This window comes from Coregonus lavaretus (assembly GCF_964263955.1).
Source record: "Coregonus lavaretus genome assembly, chromosome: 2".
Lineage (NCBI taxonomy): Eukaryota > Metazoa > Chordata > Actinopteri > Salmoniformes > Salmonidae > Coregonus > Coregonus lavaretus.
In genome coordinates this window covers 23,630,740-23,635,452 of record NC_139989.1, presented here as the reverse complement: position 1 = coordinate 23,635,452, position 4,713 = coordinate 23,630,740, and the positions used below count along the sequence as shown (strand labels likewise).

The 4,713-nt window shown below is 36.9% G+C and overlaps 1 long non-coding RNA gene across 4 annotated transcripts; it reads right to left on the bottom strand.

Annotated features, from left to right (window-relative positions):
* Positions 1–362: 362 nt before the first annotated feature.
* Positions 363–4,238, bottom strand: LOC311146696. Of its 4 annotated transcripts, none has more exons than XR_014614711.1 (6): positions 4,124–4,238; positions 3,822–3,913; positions 3,591–3,640; positions 2,896–3,138; positions 2,045–2,140; positions 363–1,127 (listed from the first exon to the last, which is right to left on the bottom strand). It is a non-coding gene; the product is annotated as an uncharacterized lncRNA (long non-coding RNA). The 4 variants fall into 4 exon arrangements; XR_014614712.1 differs by having other exon boundaries at positions 3,822–3,910; XR_014614713.1 differs by lacking the exon at positions 4,124–4,238 and having other exon boundaries at positions 3,822–4,012.
* Positions 4,239–4,713: the final 475 nt, after the last annotated feature.

The following is a 4,713-nucleotide window of genomic DNA, read 5'->3' as shown; positions in this document are numbered from 1 at the left end:
AATACTGATGTCGGTCCATTACACAATTATAATCAGCGAATAATGTTAGAAAACATGAAAGTGACACCACAGTGACAATTTAACTTTTTTTTTATTCAACACAATGTGCTTTTAAAAAGGCACGAATCAAAAGGAGCTCAGTCAAAACAAAGTGCTTGTCATAAATTAAAACAAAAAAGGAAAAGGAAATGACTCCATAAAAACAAAATGTGTTTTAAAGTACATTAAGTGTTAATAGTTCCATATTCTGATAGTGGTCATTGCTACAGAGGGTAGCTTCAGTATTTTGGGTCTCCATATCACACTATTCAGTAAACATTATGATAAAAACTCACAAAGGCTTCATGATAAAATTAAATAAGATTCTAATTATAATCCATCCTCAACAGCAATGACAACTATTAGAATGTGGAGCCATTTAAAACGTTTTGGCACTTACTGTACCTTGAAGGCTGCAACTCACTTTTTTAAAATAAAACATTCAAATAAAAGTACTGGTTTCTACTGTGCCGTACTTCAACTGGCAACATCAAGGTAAGCATTAGGTCACACAACATTAAACATGTATAGTGCATGAATTCAACAGTCGTTTCCCACAAGTACAGTACAAAAACTTGGGCTTGGCAATACGTCAATGTTGTGATATTTATCTATTAACAATCAATGTATTAAATCTGAGGTAGAAGAGGCAAACAGTGTAACATATTAAACATGAGGTAGAAGAGGCAAATTATTACATTTGTAAAGAGGGGAAAAAAACAAAAAACATCCTCAATACTCAGCTCAACAAATAGTCCATTCTGAGTGATTCACTCATTGAACAAATCATTCTTCAGTGTCAGTAGACGGCCTTTCAGTGGTTTGTTGTCCTCAAGACACATCACAACTTTTTGGATAAATGTGAATGTAAGCTCAAGATTCTTTGGGTACTGTAGGTCTAGTGCATAGACATACCCAAAGAGCAGGAGAAATGAGTCAGCCAGGTTTGTGGGACCACTCACAAGTATTTCATCTTCCACGACAATACAGATGCTCTCAGGGCTGAAGAGGGCCGCATCAGTAGTATCATCAGTGACAACTGTCAGGAGAGCCACCGGAGTGTCAGTGAGGTCTGGACCATCTGCTGACTATAAAACACAAATAATACAAAAATGAGTTCAGCCCCTCAAGGATACAAATCATGCTAATGATGTCTAGACATTACGGTCACTTTGCACTTAGACTGCAACTAAGCTACATGTTTAAACTATTTTCTTTACACATGCTTATTATTTTATGTTAGTTTCACACCTACCTGTAAGCATACTTTTTGTTTAGTGGAATTCTTTATACTTACCTTTTCATTTATGTAATTTCTACATGTCAGTTTGCAGAATAACAACTCAAGGAAACTTCATAAACAGGTTCTGGGGGCTATTCCAGAAAGGAGGTTCAACAAACTGAGCCTAACCCTGAACTCAGAGTTGACTTACCCTGTGAAGTGAAACTGAGTTTTCAGTTACAGAACAGCTGATCTGAGTTAGGTAAGTTGACTCAGAGTACGTTAACTCGGAGTTGAGCTTGTGCCTGACGACTAGTAAAAAGCCATCATCAATGGAGCTCCGATACGGTTATTCACCATGGTAACGGGAGAAAACAGGAAGCAGACATTTTCTGGCTGCGGCTGTTATATAAATCACTGACAGAGTTTCAGATGCAGTCGTCTTTTCATTTTGAATTTAACATCACTTTATTTTATATTAGCCTTTAAGGAAGTGGTTGAATGTTGTTCAATGTTTTATTTTAGGCTATTTTGTTTTATTTAAAATCGGCTGAAAAAGAAATATAAAAACATTTTATCTCATACTCAATGCGGCGACAAACTAGAAACACGGACTTTTAAATTACGTTGTTGGAAAAAATACAATTGGCTATACTGATGGTTTTCACATAACCTGCTTTCTGGAATGCCCCTCTGGTTCTCCTAGAGTTCTTTGAGTGATGTCATGTTTAAGCTGACTGAATAGCTAAGCAAAGGGATTGATAGTGAGGCCAGTACACTTACATTACAGGTCCTGAAAAACTTGGAGGCATCTTCACGCAGGTACACAGGAAGTGCACGAAGGACGAGGGCCCGTCTCATATTTACATCACGTTGTTCCTACATGGACAAAAAATATCCATTACAATAATAATTACACAAATATCAAAAACATTCATTGTACACTAATTATAGTAAAAATGAAAATGTTAAAAGATAAGCAAGTTAGTTATTAACAAGCAAAGCATCAAAGTTGTGTGCTTATAGATCTGCTATTTCTGTTGTTGTTCTTTGTATTTAACAAAGTATTAATAAAGGGTTCAAGTGATCAACTGTTGACCCCACAGTTGAGATAAAAACATTTAGAGAAATAGCAAAAGAATGACTGTGGAAACACATAAAATAAAACCAATTATTAGTGTAACCCTCTCACCAGGCTCGAATTTGACTCTCACGATATTACCTTATTTAGAATATCTGAACAGCATGGGATATTAGGTGAGAAGGACATCTCCAATAAGAATCCCTATTGTAAACTTGCTAGGGTGAATGACAAATAGGGTATTAACTTCAGATAGAATGATTATAGACTTGGTTATTGTTATAAGGATATGCTTTCCCATGCATTAAATGAAACTGAAACAGTAAATGACTCCACCAATACAACAGACATAAGGTTCAAGATCTATATTAATCAAATGTTCAATGTATCACATCAAAAGAAATACAAATTATAAACCCCAATGATTTTTCCACAACCCCATGTCCAAATTATTTGCAAGCTTGCTTAAACCCTGGGCGCGCGTTGGAGCTCATAAAAAAAATGACGACATACATAAAGTCCCGAAGTCCACCCCACATTTGTAGTTACTCACTACTTGTAGATAATGCCTCAGCAAAATATAGTAGTTCCGTGCAGGTGTCCTCACAAGATCCACCGCGAACACAGCTATCAATGCAGCCAGTACTCGGTAGCAGCAACAGACATCCGTTGGAAACCCGAACTGATCGTCACAAGCAATTCTCTCCAAGTCTTGCACGATGCTAGGCTAACCTCTAGGATGTCGAATGTCTCCACAATGCGACGGCAGCTTCAGTCTCCACTTGGTCTTTCTTAACTAAATAATAAACACTCTCTTATAGAAATAAAATCAGGATTTCCCTTAAAAAAAACTCTGTAGGTATGGTTTTGTTCTCTCTTTATCGTTTCCTTTGGTCGTTTTTCCTTCACCAACCCCACTAACGTCTCTCCTCTCCCTTCTTTCAACTTTTCCCTCCCTTTTTTCCCGGCAACCAGTCCACTCTCCCATTGGCCACAACTTAACAAGTTAGCTCATTGGTCAAAACTTTAACGAGATACGTGGGAAATTTAAACTTAAAAGTAAACCAACCTATTCACTTGTACATTTTTTAAAAACATTGCTTCAAAAGAAATGCATTAATGACATTACAAATCAGGAGCTATTCGATCACCTTTTAAATCTAATACCAATGAATTATAACAAATACACTCTATACTTGGTTTTAGCAATGTATTACATTAGTAACACTATTTCATAATACATCCTACCTGAACTGTTAAAAGGATTTCGAGATGATCTCACAACCACACACTTGAGCCTAGGAAGAAATACAAACACAGGCCTGGTTAGCATCATGATAACACACTCACATTATGTTGTTTAGCATTGTTCGTTTCACGCTAGCACACACGTACACACAGCTCGATAACGTAAAATATGTACTGTGTAAGGCAGACACTTATTGAAATAAGTATACTCACAGTACGCACTTCCATTACCGGCGAACAGCGAAAACTCATGGACCTTCCTCCACCGTCAATGTCCCGGGCAAACATGCATTATGGGAAATGTAGTTCATCCAGGAAACCTGCTGATAACGTTACACCGTTGTAAGATGAAGTAACGTAACGTATTTGTCACATATTTAACAACTTCTAAAGTTACAATTACTTAGATTTTTAAACTATTTACAACAAATATTCACTGTGCACATTGTACAAATGTATTCCCAGTTCCACATTTAAGACTATCGAAATTCAATTTAAAAAAAAACAAAAAAAAAAACATTAGAGTTACTTACCAAATCAGAGGTGATGATAAGATGGCGCTTAAGAAAACGAAGGCAATAAGACTAATGATAAAAACGGAGGTGGTGGTGGTTTCAAGCGAGCAGCATAAAACTGCGCATTGCAAACAAATTAAAACAAATTAAACTGTGTTCCACATCCACACGGGTGGCCCAAACATCCCCGCATCTCGGCAAATTCAAGATGGCTGACTCAGCTTTCCTGAGGGAGAGATGACCCACCCACCAGAACGTCATGACGTCGATAACGTCATGACACTACCTAAACTTTTTTGAGCGTTCCACACAAATTACCTATAAAATATTGAGCCCTCTTCAATTAAAGTGGCATAAATCTCAACAGAGCTCAACACTTTATAGTTTGGTCAACTGCATAACGACATTTGACTGTTATGACCTTATTACTTATGAGCTAGTACAACTGTTTGGGATTACAGTGTACGAAAATCACAATTCAACCTCTGACTGTAAGACACAACACAGAAAATCACAATTATGTTTGTGTTATTCATTCACAGCTACATCTCCTATCCCTCCCTCTCTCTCTAATCCACCTTAAGATGAATTTCCTCTTGACATTTAAA